The sequence below is a fragment of the Cavia porcellus genome, unplaced genomic scaffold (genome assembly GCF_034190915.1).
Source record: "Cavia porcellus strain 051 isolate PalLab524CR breed Dunkin Hartley unplaced genomic scaffold, mCavPor4.1 scaffold_3, whole genome shotgun sequence".
NCBI lineage: Eukaryota > Metazoa > Chordata > Mammalia > Rodentia > Caviidae > Cavia > Cavia porcellus.
Genome location: NW_026947486.1, coordinates 102,117,802 through 102,135,184, shown reverse-complemented (window position 1 = coordinate 102,135,184; position 17,383 = coordinate 102,117,802). Strand labels below are relative to the sequence as shown.

The following is a 17,383-nucleotide window of genomic DNA, read 5'->3' as shown; positions in this document are numbered from 1 at the left end:
AAAATAAGCCAGTATGTTTTCCCTGACTCTATGTCAGAATTCCAGAAACCTGTTACTTTTAAAATAAGGTTCCTGTATGTTTTCCCAATAACAAAAGTGCATTTTACACCTTTTATTTCACAGAAATCTATGCATACTTAGGCAAATCAATGAAATGTTCAAAATGTTAGACTTTGGGTACGTAAAATATGTGAAGTTAGCTGATGAAGAAATCTACTACATTTGGAACTACATCCCCCAATAAGATGGACTGCAGATCAACAGGTACGTAATAAAATAAGTAAAGTGTAGTATTAATGGCAAAGTATAGCTAATGGTTATATGGGTGGCCACTGCAAAAATCATTTCCACTTTGAAAATCTGCATAGTAAAATGTTATGGTAAAATAAGATACAGGTAAGCAAAACCCTGCAAAACGGACTGCAGTTACACAGAAGTAGGACTGGCTTCCAAAGAATAAATTTAATAAGACTATGGGCACAGAACTTGGTACAGTCTGATATGACAAGGGCAAATAAATACCCGTGCCTCCGAAGAAGAGCAATCTGTCCAACTCATTTTCAAGTCACAGTCAGAGCAGCCGTGAAAATCTCCCAACAAACTATGATTCTCACACAGACACTTTCAGACTGTCTTGAGGAGCTTGATTTAACAAGGTTCCCAACCCACTCGTTCAGCTCCATCTGAGAGATGCCACTGTGGCCAGCCTCCAGCTTCCTAAGTGTCTCTCCCCTTTTATGGTCATTTCAAGTTTAAAGCATATACTCATCTGCTTCCAGATTCCTAAAGATACTAGAAAAAAAAATCTAAATATAACAGATCGGTAAGTGCTCATGGTAACTGGAAACCCAAATGTAACTTCAGCTTTCACAGGCCAGAGCCTTAACACCCATGGCTTTAGTGTAATGGTCCTGCCATAGACCTTTTGTCTTTATTCCCCCAAGAGAAATATTACCCTGACTTTGATGGATGACAGATAAGTGCTATTCAAAATTTTATTTTAGGCTGACATTAATAGCCTTTACTTATTTTAAAGTCAATCACTGAGTATTCTCCAGCACGTTAAAAGTTACTTATAAAACTCAGTTGAGTATGTCTGTCATTTTTATTAGCTTTTTAAACAGCTCTACACACTTCTAAAAATCTAATTCAAATGTTGGTCAAACCTCTGAAACACATCTACAGGATGAATTCTAGGGTTCTATAAAATATAATGTGAAAACCACTAGGCTAAAAGAGCTCTTTTTTTACTCTTAGTATTTATTAAATTCATGATCTTAGGTAATATAAGCAGCCATTAAACTCTCCCTAAAATTAATAGAAAGGAGAGTTATCACACGAGTGACTTTCTGATTCTGAATCTGTTCCTCCCTCCCACTGCCCCTGCCATAGTATTTATCCCCTGCTACACAGTATCATTTCCTTTACTATTCTGAATCCCAATTCTCCCATTTCATTCATATAAATAAGATCTCAATTGCATTTCTTAGGCTAGCTTTCCAAGTTTCAAGAGTACAAATAATGTGACCATGTAACACAAAGGAAAGGGGCAGTGACATGTATGTGTTTGTACACTTGATGGTGGAAACAGACATACTCTTTCCAGAAACTGAAAACTGAGCAGATTTCACATTTAAGTTAACACCTCTTCTTACTACCACCAAAATAAATGTCAATCTCAGCAAATCTGATAGCAGCACTAGTAATATCAAAATTGAGGCCACCTAATAAGAAACAGGCGGAATTTATTAGGGTGTGAAGTGTGTAAGAGGCCTGTAGCTTTTTATAAAATGCATCCAAAAATTAAGACAGACTAATGGGTGGATGGACATGTGATAAAGGTAATATGGTCAAATGGTGAACTGTAGAAGCTAGGTGGTAGGAATGTGAGTATTCACTGCGTAAGCTCAAATTTTCTGTGATAAACATTCAATGTTGAAAAAAAAGATACCATGCTATAATGAGGTAGGAAGGACTGTTCCATTTGAGGACATGGCCTCAAATGTCAGGAATATGACTATGAGAGAAACAGCAAGTCAAAAAAAGATCCTGAGATGGCCCTGCACACTATCAGGCAATGCTACGGTTTGTAATTTATTCAATGCCTATCATCAGACTCACTGTTTCTCTAGTCATTGCCTACTAATCCCATGGCACTAAATAATAAATGACACAGAGGTCCAAAGGGGAAGTATCAGGATTTTTGCTTCTGAGAAGCTTCCAGTTTCCTGCAGAAAGAAGGGTACAATGGGAGACAGGAACCTCAAACCAAGTCCTTTATTCTTTATGCCTTACATTGTCCCAGTAGAAAAAACAGGAAATACCCTTGAAAGGGTCAAAGAGTCAGATCCAGATCTGGTACAAAGTTTATGAAGACTGACAGCACAGAAGGCAGAGCTGGAAACATAAAAATAGGCTAAAAATATGAGAGCATGCTGTATTGTCTCCCAAACGAAATCTATCACATGCCCCCAACACAAAGGGTGGAACTCATACTCCCCGTTTAGTCGTGGAATGAAGAAACCACTTGAAGGAAAAAAGGAGATACAGACTGAATGCCCTCGCCCAAGTACACTGGCAACTAAGGTATGTACATGAACTTTCACAGTTATCTACTGAAAAAGCTCTGCTGGTTCTGGGAAAGGAAAATGTGCAGTACCTTAAGTAAATTATGAATTCATAGCCTTAAATCTATATAGAAATGAACATGTCACATACATATATCCCATGGTTTATGGGATGTTCACAGATTCAATAAAGATCACAAACTCTCACCAAACTAACTATGGACCAACCCTTCTCTCTTAAGGTGATGATCTTTTTAAAGAAACTGCTTATCAGTAAGTGGATATCCTCAGTGAGAGATGCTCTATAAACATATAGCTTATCTGGGTGACAGAAGAGAATACTCTCCTCTAACACACATTTATATATTTCATGCATTTCTATTTAAATTGGTTTTGATCCCTACTGCTGTGTACATAAAACCAAAACATTAATAATGAAAGAAACAATAAAATGCATAAATTTTAACGATTCTTAGCATAGTTCTCCAGACAGGCTTTCAGTATGTGATAATACAAGACTGATACGATAATGACAATGATAAAAGTTCTGTTCAATCTCAAGCATTACTAAGGGCTTCAGTAGAAAAGGCTTTTAACACTGCAATTTCTATAAAAGCTCTGACTTCAGCTATGCTTCTCATGCTGGCCAGAACAAAATTCATACGATTTAATGATGACCTTAATCTAATAAATTTTCTAAGTTCAGAGTTTTCTGAGACATGTGAGTCGTAGATAACTTCTCAGAAATTAAGGAGCATCTAACATTCACCTCACAAATATGGCTCTCTTTAACAAGTGAGCATCTGTCATTGGCTTCTCAAGATTTTGTCCTATTAATAGAAGAGGTGACGATGGGCAAGATCTTAAAACTACTTCCACATCCACTGAGCTTCTCTCATGTTCAAAAATCTTAGTGAAAGCATTAAGTATCCTCAGGGTCATATCAGACCGAAGCAAACTTGATGACAGATCTGACTGTAACATTTCAAGCTTGTGGAGTAAGAATGGAAGGACGCTCTTCACTTCCCTTGATCCCAGTCTTTTTTTTTTTTTTTTTTTTTTTTTTAACCAGTACCGGGGATTGAACTCACGACTGTCTGCTTGCAAGGCAGGCACTTATGCCGCTGAGCTAAATCCCCAGCCCCCGTTCCCAGTCTTTGTGGAATCTTTATTAATCATTTTCTGGTTCCTCTATTTTGGTTTTAAGGAAAATTCACAATGTGAATTTGTTGCTAGCGATGGTGAAAGGACATGCAAATAGATAAATTATCTATGAGTGAAGCAATATGCTATGCGCTACCCTTAAACTAAAACGTTCTGACTTGATTTTAGACAGATGATTAAATTTCTGAAAACTGGAGTATCTTTGGGAGTCTCAAGGCACGATGAGAGAATAACAAGAGCTATATGGTCATCTGAAGAACTGACGTTCAGGATGGTTTGACTCTAGCTACCTTAGAGATCAGACATCCGTATCTGCTTTTCCCATTAACTCGACATAGACAAAACACTGCATTTGAATTTCATTGTCTAAATGTGACTTTTTTCATGGACATCCTGCTCAAACTCAACCTTTATTATGGACTTCATGGCATAGTTTAATACATTTGATCTCTGAAATATGGTCCAAACTTTGTATGTACATAAATTTATAATCATGTAATAGATAAAAGGGATACTTTTTTTTTAAAAAATGCAGTCCAATCAATACTCCCATTAATTTAATATCCTTTCAAAAGGTTATCTTATAGAAAGTTCATACAGGTATTTCATCTACATTAATTCAACAATACTTTATTTCACTAAAAAGAAAATCATTTCCTTAAAATGTTTTCCTTGGGACATTAGGGGTGTGTGTGTGTGTGATTAGCTTTCAAGTGTGATGTACAACATGATGGAAAACTGTAAGAAATGAAGACTCTAGTGAGTCCATATTTTGAAAGTCTAATGAAGGACCCCTTTTATAAGTAAGGCGGTCCTTAAGTGAAAATGAATTCCTTCTGAATCAGAGGCTGGGAAAAGTTAGGAGATGTTACAGGAGGTCAGAATTAATTCCGTTAAATTCCAGACCCAGATTTAGTTGCCATAGAGACAAGGGAGATAAATAAACCAGTAACCTTAACAAATGTGCTGCACCTTTGCCAGACATATCTGTGACTTACCATTATTTTTATTTAAGTATCATTCAATCCAAACATAACTGACTCTGAAAACTACAAAACCAAACAGAACTAGGCCCAAAAGAAATATGAATGTTCATTCAAGCAAAGGGCAAGCAAAAGAGTCAAGAGCCACCTCCCCCTCGCAATGTGCTCTCTGCTCCCCATGAAAGATTGCAACATGAAGCTCAAGAGGCAATGACATATGGGGAAAATATGTGGTGCCAAAGCCAGAGGAAACCATGTCAAATAAGAAAAACAGACATGAAGTAACTGACCTAATTAAGAGAGAAAAGTGTCCGTAGAGCAGGGAAACAAGTGTATCTGAAACAGGGAGTGTAACTGAAGGGAAGGGGGCCACTGTGACAAGGCGTACAACCTGAGAGTGAATTTCTATGCCTCTTTTAAAGAAACTCAGAAGGCAAGACAGGCACTGCCCTCAAATTACAGGTTTATTAAGATTCTCAAGTGTACACTGGATTTAGACATGAAGGTTCATTCCCTGCCTGGCACAGTTACACATCCATTAAAAGCTTTGCACTTTGTCACACGGGTCATCCACCAATGATGAAAAGAAGAAAGTTGGATGGAGGCTTGAGATGATAAAACAAAATAATCAAGAAGGAACTGTATCACTGGACCTTCATGTTCAAGCTCTGGGCTGGAATCTACATCATGTTTCTGTGGTTACTAAGAGCTAACTGTATGATAAAAAAGAATATCCACTTGCAAATAGGTTCAAACAGGAGATTCCCAACCTTTAAGTATACAAAAAGCTATAGTAAAATGTAAAAACAACATGAAAAAAAAATCCTCAAAGTGATACTTACATTTGTCCACATGCCTTCTAGATCATGTACACTTCGTTTTGCATGGTTACAATCTCAACCCATCTATAACTTTGTTTCCCACATTCCAGTAAGGCTACTTTATACAAACTCTTTCACATTTCTAAGCATCAAATGGTAATTTTGAATGAATTCATGGAATTCCACTGCAAAGAAGTACCTCAATTTACTTACCCAAAACTATGTGTTCAATAAATGAACCATTTCTCTAATGTTGGATATTTAAATTTGTTCTAATTTTGAATTCTCACAAACAACAAACACATATAGATAGTCATTTTATTTTTCCTTGGGGTAATTTATTTCTTAGAACATATTTTCCAAAACAGGATTACTATATTAAAGGGTATCAAACTATGACTTTTGCCAAAAATGTTTCAAAGGGCTTTGGACCAACTTAAACTGCTACCAGTAAGAAGTGAATGTCTGTCTCCAGGTAATCACATTAGCATCAAGTTTCCTTTTCAATTTATTGATGTAATAGGCAGAAAGTGTACCTTGTAGATGTCCGAATACGCTTGTCTCTACATACTAGTGAGGCTAGACGTTTTCCATGCATTAATTTACTGTGTGACATAATGTAAATGCCTTTTACCCATCTACCTGCTGGACTGTTCATCCAGCTATCTTATACCAGGCTGCGTGTGCCTTTCTTACAATCTATGGGTTCTGTGCACAATACAGAATTTAATTGTCTTTTCATATATGCAGCAAATTTTTCCAGGTATACTTTCCTTTTTCATTTTAATTATACTTAAATTTTTTTCCACAGTAGGGTTGTATGTATTAGAATCTGTAGATCCTTTCCTTTCTGATTTTTATCATTTCACACCTTATCAGGTTATTATAGATCCAAGAATCTGATAACTACCCTATTTTCTGTGGCCTTATTTATAAGCTTTCTAAAAGGCCCATATTCTCCTATATTAAAATTAACAAGTTTAATGCCTACTTCATGATTCTTCATCATGAACATTATCTATTTTTTGTAGTACAAGCATATAATTTAGAAGAAAAACTCAAACAGAAGTTTATCTTCTAACATGTGCTATGCTGTATCCAAATACCATTTATTTTTCACTTATTCTGCTACATGTAGATGTGAACTCAAGTTTATCCAGGAAGATTCAACCTGAACTAGCCTACATAAAACCTTTTTCTCGAGCCACAGAACCACTGTTGCCCATTTTTTCTGGAGATTCCCTTGAGTTAAAGTCCTCTTGCTATTTGAACAAAGACAGGTCCTCAAACTAGTGGCAGTGTAACCTGCTGTTCACTGGAATTTCAGACTCCCCATTCCAGATGTGCTATATCAGAATCTGCATATTAAAGACTGGAGAAGGATGAGGTAGGAATGTTTCAGAGTGAAATAAAACACTGTTGATGCCCCTTCTCTTAATCAGCTACCATCAGAATGCATCCTTGTCCCAAGTTGTCTACAGACACTTTAAAGTGTCGCCTTAAAATGAACACCATTCAACACTGAACCTGCAAATCATCAAGCTGACCTTCTAAGAAAAAGGATGACCTTCTGTTACAACCTTGGTTTTACCTAAACCCATGGTTGAGCTCACATCCCTACAAAAGTAAAACACCCCAGTAATGACATGCACCCCTTGTCACTAGTGTCAAAGAGATAGCAGAGCGTCTTGGAGACTGTGAAATCCTGAAGTTTATGCTCCATCTAAGGGAACAGAGGCCATTTGGCTCCAGCCTAGTATAACCAAACAGGAATTCAGGCTCAGTGCTGCCAGATCTTCTCCTATTTCAAAAGAAGCTTGAAAATGTGGATTGTTAAAAATGTGAAATCTTTCAATTTTTAAATGCTGGCAATTCACTGGAAATCTTAAAACACCCCTGCATGCCAGATCCAGCCCACCAGTTTGAGACGCTGGCACGAGAGGGAAGAATTTGGAACTCTTCAAGCCTGGGTAACCCATCTGTGTTGATATGTATGCCTACAGCTAGTGCTCTGAGAAGAGAGGTCACATCAATACCAATGGCACACACATCAAATCATTATGACTACTGTCTTTTATAATGTTGTTTTGTGAATATTAAAAACTGCCAAATTAATAGTGAAAATGACCATATGCCACCGATACAAATATTTCCTAACTGCAAAATACGTGTTTAATTAATTAACGATATTGTCATTACTGGAATACAGAGAACTCCTACTTAGCCCAGCTCATATGTATGTTAAAGATTATGTTGTGGTCAAGTCTATGATCCAAATAATTTCATAAACTAAAAGAAGAACAAATGGAATAATTTCAAGTTTCTGAATTATAAAGTTTATCTATGGTAAGTGCAATATTAAACTTAAAATGAGATACAGTATTATCTTTTAAAAACCTAAGTATCTTTGTATGGAAACTGTACGGTCCAATTTCTTACACTATTCAATTATTCTAAGCAAACTTTTACAACCTAGAGTGTAAGTCAGGCATGGTCATGCATGCACACCTGTAATCTCAGCACTCAGGAGACTGATGCAGGAGGATCGCCTGAAGTTTGAGGCCAGCCTGGGTTAAACAGTAAGTTCAAGGCTAGCCTGAACTACACAGTGAAACTGTGTCTCAAAAACTTTTTTTAAAAACCCTGTAAAATGCATAATTTATATTTGTCTTCATTTGGGCCCCAGGCACATCTCAAGCCCCAGTCATTATCACATAGTTTACTATTCTTAAATGCTTATGTGGAGATGGCATAAATCACAGGCTCAAAGAGCAGAGTAAAGATGGGAACTTAGAATAGTCTACTTAACACTGGGCAATGTAATTTTTTAAAAAAATTAAAGTCAGCTTCTTTATCTGCCGAAAAGAAAATAATCTAGGGATCTCCTACACTTTAAGAATATCATACTCAAACATATTACTCTTTTGTTTTGCATACTACTACATTCCTAGACTGAGACACAGTAGGGCTGAATGAAGAGAAGAAACACAAGATACTAGCTGTCATTTCCAACTAAGCTGATGGGAGGACGTTTAACTTAAATAATCTCATCCCTGTTTCTGTGGGAAAATAAAAAATAGGAGCTGTAAAAATACACAGAGCTAAAATCTTTGCTCTTTAGATGGAACACTGTAGGACTCCTCAGGGGAGGGTGACAGAGTCACAGCCTCCTGCTTGAGTCAAAGTGGTTCTGCCTTGATTTTCTTTACTGAGGTTAGATCTATGATCTTTTGAAGACAGCTTTCTACAATTTTTTTAAAGTTTAGAAATAACCACAGTAGGTAAAGGCTATCTATGATTGAGAGCTATGGCAAGGTTTAGAGCAAAGATATAGTCTACCTCAGCTGCTAAAGCTTTTAGCATCAGCCGGTTTAAAGCCCTGGCTTTTGGAGGGATTCCAACTACCACCATAAATTGAGAAAAGAAACAAAAGGCAGGTTAAATATTTCTAAAATTTTGTGCTGTGATTTTTTACCCTTTGAGGTTTCAAATATTTATGTGTGTAAAGAGGTATCATCCTTAATTTAATAATCTAAAAAATCCACAGCGCTCCAAAATCTGAAACTTTTTGAGCACTGACATGATGCCACAAGTAGAAAATTCCACACCTGACCTTACAGAATGAAAGGTCAGGTCAAACACAGGTGCCTGGCCAATGAAAGTAAAGGTCTGGACCATTGGCTGCTCACACCAATGCAGCACGTCTGCTCTGAACTGGAGGGGAAGTTTATTACGTGTGCTGGCACATGCTAATGTGACCCAAGAGAAGCACTCTTTGGCATTCCTATCACCATATTTTATAGTGAAAACGGCATACCTTGGCCCCTTCTACCCAGGGCAGAAAGATTCCTGCTGTTTGTCTGGTCCCCACAGCCTCTCTGGTCACCAGCAGGGGTCTCACCTTTCTCTGTCCTAGGATCAGCTCCATGCAGCTTTCCTGCTCCCTACTGTTCATGCTGTGACATGAGCAGGTCCTCATTTTCATTCAAACCACCTGATGGTTCCATTGTGCCTGCCAGATTCACTTTTCATGCCCCAAGTTCAAAGAAAATGAGGTTTTCCCTTGCAAAGGTATTCCCAAGAGAGCTAGTATTTAGGGAAAGCAGTGATATTGGTTGGGTCAATTAAAATAAACCCTTTTAAGAGTCTCATGCTCTACCAACTGCGCTAGCCAGGGAACCATAAAATAAACCCTTTTAAAACCTCCTATGCAAATAAAGCTCTCTATACAAGGGTGCCCCTAACATGACAAATTGGAAGGTTAGAGATCAGCATAAGAATTTTGTGGCAATTAGTAAAACTTACCACACTGGATGTGTGGAGAGCTGGATATATTCGGCACGGGTTGAATACAGTTGAGAACAGCTTCCAGTTGCCTAAGTTAGGAAAAAAATGAGAACCAAGAGTCAAAGTTACCATTTTAGAAGAAAAGTCATAAATTCTTTTTTAAAAAAGTCAACTTTCTTTGAAATGGCTCATGGTAACACATTCTACTTTATTTACAACCCTTAGAGTTAACAGAAAAGTGCCAAGATGTTCTGCATATTTCTCCAAATGTCTGTTTATCATATAACATTAGCACTGGCAGTGGGATCTGGCTCCCTCATTATCAAGCTGTATTAGCTCAAACACTCAGCATTGTTAAGGGAGTGAGCTCATGGCCTATTTCAGTTTTAAATTAACATTTGGCAATCACCCGGGTAATCAAAACAAATGACTCAGTCGTTTAGAATAGATTTATTAGTTGAGCTTTTTTTCCTCTTTTAACATCTTTAGAATATTTTGCCACAGGAGGGCTCAGATCCAGCTAGAAGGTGGAACACAAGTCACCAGAGGAATATTTAGAGTTGTTGCCATGGAGATGAGGTTGCCTTGTGACCACTGAAGTTATCTCCAATCAACAACAGATCAGGATGCAGGCGAGCGAGCAGGCTTGCTCATCCCAGAGTAGATGGTTGTGCAGCACTAGGAAACAGGTGCACCCTGTGCTGTTCCCATCCCTGCCACAGTCTGCCACAACACGCTGCCCTCCCCAAGCCCCACGTCCCCAGGGGTCCATATACATCACTGCCTCATGCCACCTGAGGAAAAGACAGCTTCCCTCAGCTTGTCCACTGCTCTGTTCCATCGCTAGAACAGTGCATGGCAGACAGGTGGCTCTTAAGAAGTACTGATGGAGATTGGCCAAATAAGGATTATAATGAGATTTGGAACGCCCCACTTCCACCAACCATTTACAGACTGCTCACCAAACACGCAGTGGCCAGAGATTTAAGAAATATGAAGGTACTGGACAATAAAGTGCAAGATCCATTATTCAAACAAACTAATGGTGTCATCTAAGAGATCTAAGTGACAACTGTCAGAGTTGAGGACAATTCTCAACTCAAAACGGACAAAGCTCCATTAGGGACAGGGTTCTCATGAGCCAGGTCAAAATGCCAGTGAAAGGCCAATCTGCAGCAGTGGTGAGGCGCTAACATTAGGAAAATATTTAAAGTAATTGAATTAAAAGGAACACCTTCAATTCCTCCTCCCACTATTGCTTAAGTAGAGACAATATTTTCATGTTCTATTGAGTAAATAAGTATTTTATATTTCATGTTATATTTTGGCTGCCCTACAGGACTTTTAAATTTCCTGGTAATGGGGATAAACATCTCTCGGAACTTAGCATGGTATGTGTGTGTGTGTGCCTGTTCCTGTTCATCTCCTGCCACCCATACCCCACTCAAATGGAACTCATCCTTTCTAGAAAGTGCTATACCCTTGAATGCAGCTACAGCACAAACACAGCATGGCAGAGCCACTGTCACATCCAGGCTACTGGGAGTCAGATTGCCTGAGTACAAATACTGGCTCCACCTCATATTACCTGCCCAACTCCTCTGAGCCTTACAATGGCAACCTACCTCATAAAAAGGTTAAGTGCATGCAAGGCACTCACTGACCAGCAGAAACATAATTACCACTGACGGTATGGCAGGGAAAGAGGCACAATGTTACCAAACTTGTGTAATAAATTCTTACACTGCCAAAAACACTTGGCACCAAATATACTTCTCTTTGGATTCAACCTCATTTGAACTTGCAACCTGAATCGCTCATGATCTCGCCTTAATATCCTATTTCATCTTACCCTTCTGGAATTGATTTTTCCTGGAGATGGACACAATTCATATTGGTTTCTACATGAAGGAATCTGGGTCTCTGATTTAAAGAGGCATAATAGCTTCCTTCCTAAGACCCCAGCCCTGCCAATGCCCTCTCTGCCCTCTCTCTGTTCCACCTCTGTAAATTCTGGTATGGAGGGCTACAGCTTGAAAAGGGACTGGGAAAGTCTCTTCTAGTAACCAAACCAGGACTCTAGCTATCCCTTTCAGACGATGTGCTTGCATTTCCTGTTCCCTGACATCCTGGGGGCAGAAGAGGAAAAGGCCCAAAAGCAGAGGAGGCAAAACTCTCACACTGGGTCCCACTGGGAGCCCTGGGAGCGTTCCATTCTGTACTTCATAGGTCCCCATCGCGAATGAGTCCACAAAGGAGAAAGCCCTACAGGGATATGTAATCTGCATGTCTGCCTCCTTCCGTCTTTATTTTCTGTACTAATGAGTAACACTGCTCGGGGATCTGAGCAGGGAGACATTCACGGTGGGTATACTTGAGTGTACTTTTCAAACTGCAGCAGATAACTGTGGCTCTGACTAGACATAATACAAATTGTGTTGACAATGTTGCGCAAGTCACAGAAAAAAAAAATGGAGCAGCAGCCAAACGCACTGGGTAAAATGTGATGACAGCAAAGTAATCCAAAATAAAACCCAAACACTCCAACTTCAGTCATACTTTACAATAAATCATGTTAATCTTATCCCACCCAGACAGAATTAATGTTTAATTAGACAAACCACTTATATTATTCCTGAATAGGCCAACATACTGTTTAGTGATATTTAATACACACCACCACTCTCCTTCAGGTTCAACAGAAGTATTCTGGTCATATACACTGATGACCTTATCAGTACTTAAAGCCATGCTTAAACGATCCCCAAATCACCAATCAATTGGGTGAATTATGCGGAGAAATAAAATCCAGAGACAACAGCTGTTTGAATGAATTTAAAAGACCAGTTGAATCAATCAAAATGGATGATCCCCAGGGCTTCATTGTCTCCTGTAGATCCTTTGAATGTGATTGCCATAGCAACCGTTCCTTAATCTGTCCTTCAGAATATTCTCTCCCACCTAAGAAATCAGAGTGGGTAAACCCCAAACATCATCTTAATTAGGGACACTTGTGATGGTAATGGGCCGCACAGAATTCTCATTTACCCTACTTTCATTCACTTACCTATGTGGGCTCCTATGGGAGTCTCAAACAACAGTATATGCACGACTAAAAAAAATTTTTAGTGCTACCATAAAACACAATAATAAATACAGCTGAGATGGTCACTGGCTCATTTTCCTTAGTAAAAGAACTGATAAACTGGCTCTCAGCAAAATAATTTATTCAAAATAAACAGTTCAGATGAAACATCTCATTTTTAGTAATTCCAACATAACCAAGTCATTAATCATCTGCAACATAACCAAATCGTTAATGACATTAATTTAATAAGTAAACAACAAAGCAAAAGATGGAGCTGGAGGTGTAGCTCAGAGGGAAAGCACTTGCTTAGCACACACAAGCCTTGGGTTCAAGCCTCCGCACAACATACACACGTACTCACACACATCCACAGAGAAGGATACTGCCAATTAAAGAAGTGTAATAAATTCCAATTTAATGTCCTTATAATAAGATTTGGTACAGTGTAGCTGGTGATACACTATTTTCTGAAAAATCATTTGTTTCACTATAAGCATCTACATTTATTTTATATGATATGATCACTATATTCTTCACAATTTGAAGAGAGAACTTTCAATCTTATTCAGTTTGGGAAAAGATAAACTATTTTTAAAAGGTGTCTACTAGACGTACTGTACTACACATTTGAAGTTGTCATTAGTCCAGATTTTCACAGACTTTTGCAGTTCCTTCAAAAGCCTGAAAACTGCAACCATTTTTAACTTTGCACTAGCGTATATGTACCTTTAAAAACACAGAATCTGCTTTTATAGGTTTTCAAACTAGTATCCTTACTGACCTATCTACTAAACAGAAGGTGGAAGAGAGTAGTGCCCTCCGTTATTCCTCAAATAAATACCAAGAAGGCCTTTCCATGTGCCATTACTGGAGGCAAATTTAAAGAATTTTGGGGCAAGATTTCTGAGACTATACCTCAGTGTTGGAATGTGCATAGCATGCACGAGGTCCTAGAATCCATCCCCAGCACCACACACACACACACACACACACACAAAGAATATTTTTGGTCTTAAAGAGAAAAGAATACACATTCTTATTTCCTGAAAGATATAATAAAACGTTAAGAATATTAGTTTAAAAACTGGCAAAAGTAGAACAGAGAAAAGTAAAAGCATCAGGCATTATGGACAAAGCAAAAACAAGTCAAATGGTGAAATCATTAAAAAAAGTGACAAACATTTGCTAAAGTCAAAAGGTAAAACCTTGAAATTCTTGTCCTTTACCCTAATGTTCAATATTTTTGTTTTGTTTTAGAAATAAGGAGATTGATGCCCTTCAATGACTATTATAGCAGCTCCCAAATAAAACAAATGACAAAAATTAATTTAACTGACTGAGAGGCTTGACTTAGTCATTGCCAAGTTTACAACTGTCCCACAATTCCAAGCATTCCTTCCTTAAGAAAAATCACATTTTTCCCACATGATAATCAGGAGGACCTTGTTATCCAACGATAATTCTCTATGTTTATGTAACTTGCTGTGGACTACTCCCCAAATCAGAACATCAAATCAAAGAGGGACAGAATTGATACTGATCCACATGTGTTTGCCTGTACCCCAAAGCCTGATGTGGTCCTGGGGGAGGCCTTTGGAAGGCGGCCGAATCTAGCATCTCGGATTGGTTTATCGTGTAGCACTGGGACTAGCAGTGTGAGTGCTGAACCCACGGTGGGAGGGGTAGTCTGCATGCGACATAAAGGAGGGACCCAAGCGGGCTTTCCCATTTTGCCCTTTCACTCTTGTGGCTTGTGACCATCATGAACAGTTGCCCCTTAGCCACATCATCCTGCCTGGGAGTCAGCTGACGATGGACTGAAATCTCCAAAACTGTAAGATAAATAAACCTTTCCTTCATTTTGGGCATCAAGTATTTTGTCTCAGCAATGGGAGAAAAGTCACCATGACAGAATTTGGTACCAGAGAAGTAGAGCCATTGCTGTGACTATTCCTGAATGTGTGGTTCAACAGCCTTTGGGAATGGCCTGTGGGAAGAGTTTGGAAAGGTTTGGAGATGTTGCCTGAAAGGGTAGAGCTGGAATTGCCTTAGACTGTTCTTTATAGGGCATTCTGGTCAGAGCTCAGAAGACTAGAAAACCAGTAAAGACCAGGCGTGGGAGGTTTCTCTTGGGAAGAAGGACTACACTGGCTGTTGGACTCCAGATGATGCATGTTATGGCCTGGCAGAAAATTTATCTGTGCTTTATTCATGTTCAGAGACTTTGCCTGAGACTGGGATTAAGGGCAGCAGACTAATTAATCTGACAAAAGAAATTTAAAGGCAGTCAGTGTTGAGGCAGTGACATGGCTATTGTTGGGGGCTTTTAGCCAGATTTCTGTTGTGAATCAAGAGCAAAGAGCCCAGCAGGGTAATATGAAATGTGAATTTGGCCGGGGGAAAAAGTAAAGCTGTGAACTGTAAAGACACAGCTGAGATATCAATTGCTGAGAAGGAACAGCTGAATAGATAAGATGGCCTGGGGCATCATGGGAAGTGGTGGCAAGTCTCCATCCTTTGCAGCCTCAAAACTGCAGAAGTGAAAGATTTTGCTTTGAGGAGAAAGCCTTAGAGCACCACTTTCCAGAATGGCAGCAGCCACACTATGTTCCAGAATGAACATAAGGCCACATAAGGTACCAAATTAGCAGCAGCTGCACCAGGTTCCACAATGGTGGCAGCAAAGAGAATCTGTTCCTCACAATCGGGTTCATAATGCTCAGTGGATGGTACTCAACCCCTACAACCAAGAGAGAGGAAAGCCAGGCTACTGGTCCAACTGGCAGCACACCTCGGTATCATTCACATGGCACTGGTTTTATGCACATACAGAATGCAAGCATTCTTGAATTGAAAATGCTTCTACCCAGATTTCAGAGAGCCTAGGAGGTCAGGCAATGCGCCCCTGAAAGGACAGTATGCAAAGCTGTGTATGTGAAATCAAAGGTGCAATGGAGAATCCAGAAGCTTGGAAAAGCAAGGAGCATGGATCGACTAAGGAAACATGTAAGGAGGTAGCAGCGGCAGCCCAAGATCAAAGCCATGAGAGCTACAGTCACCTAAACTGCTGTAGGAGTGGATTCATTCAAGCCTTTTGGAGCTCACAACCAGATTGCTTCAGATTCTGAACTTGGAACTCCAGGGCTTAATGCTTCGACTGCTGGATTCTGGACTTCCTTTGGTACCATTCCTTTGTATTCCTGTTTTTACTCTTTGGAATTGGTAATATTTATCCTGTGCCATTATATGTTAGAAGTATTTAACTTTGTTTTCTTTTGTACGGGGGGTTATAGCAAAGAGTTTGCCTTAGATTTTGAAAGAGACTTGGGATTTGGACTTTTCAGCAACACTGAAACTGCTGGGACTTTGGCAACTGTTCAAGATGGACAAAATGCCTTTTACATAAAGGATGCACATAAGTCTTTGGTGGGGCTAGAGAGTGGAATGTTACAGTTTGTGTTTGGATGTTTCCCCAAAGCATCATATGGTCATGGGCGGCAGGCCTTTTGAAGATGGCTGAGTCTAGTGTTTGTTATTGGTTCATTTTCTAGTGCCAGGCCTGGCAGTGTAAGTGTTGCACCAGCTCAGGGAGTGGGTAGCTGACATATAAGGGAGGGAAGGAGAAATGCTCTTCCTTTTTTTGCCCTTGTTGCCTTTGGTACTTGCTGCTATGATGAACGGCTGCCGCTGTGCCATGGCACTCTGCCTTGGAATCAGGTGATTATGGAGTTAATAAACATTTCCTTACTTAATTTTGGTTGTTGGGCATTTTATCCCAGCAACAAGAGAAAAGTAACTAAGACAGTGACAATTCTGGTAAGTGTAGCTAGACAAGCCTAGCACCTCCAAAAGTCTGAGAAGGACTCTCCAACTGAAGACTGAGACCTTTCACCTCATGATCCTCAGCAAATCCTGCCCATTTTTCTGCAAAAGAGCTTTCATGGTTTTTCTTCTTTGTGATTTAATTTCTATAGTTCCAGTTTGGTCCACTATCACTTCACACCTGGACTACTTAATCAGATTTAAGGAAGAGCATGCACTCTTCTTCATACAGGTGTTAGAACAATCTCTCCAATGTACCACCTTAAAAGTATCACTCCATTTCCCCAACATTTTCCTCCACTAAAAGGACTAAATTTCTTAGCTTGAGATTCAAAAAATGTAGCTCAGTATCGCCTCCTCCCATATTCAGCAATGGCTTTGGCTGACTCCTTGACTCTGAAATTCACCAGTCCTATAGACTGAAAGGTGCTTTGGTTCATACTGTTTTCCTCTAACCAATGATTCTCAAAACTGGTATACTAGGGGAGCCATGGCCATGATTGATGTCTAGGTGACTGTTATAGTTTGAATGTGAGCCCTATAAAATTCAGGTGTTGATCAACATATTGTTTTAAGAGATGGGCCCTTAAAGAGGTGATTAGGCCATGAAGGTTCCTCCCTCCTGAATGGGATTAAGGCCCTAATAGAAGA

At 39.2% G+C, this 17,383-nt stretch overlaps 1 protein-coding gene across 2 annotated transcripts in view; it reads right to left on the bottom strand.

Annotated features, from left to right (window-relative positions):
* The window catches only part of Fhl1 (four and a half LIM domains 1), a 57,452-nt gene that overhangs the window by 26,585 nt on the left and 13,484 nt on the right, over nt 1-17,383 (bottom strand). For both annotated transcript variants that reach the window (XM_023562848.2, XM_063246452.1), the window contains exon 2: nt 9,841-9,911. The gene's annotated coding sequence lies outside the window, so the exon portion shown is untranslated. The remainder of the gene's footprint in view (nt 1-9,840; nt 9,912-17,383) is intronic.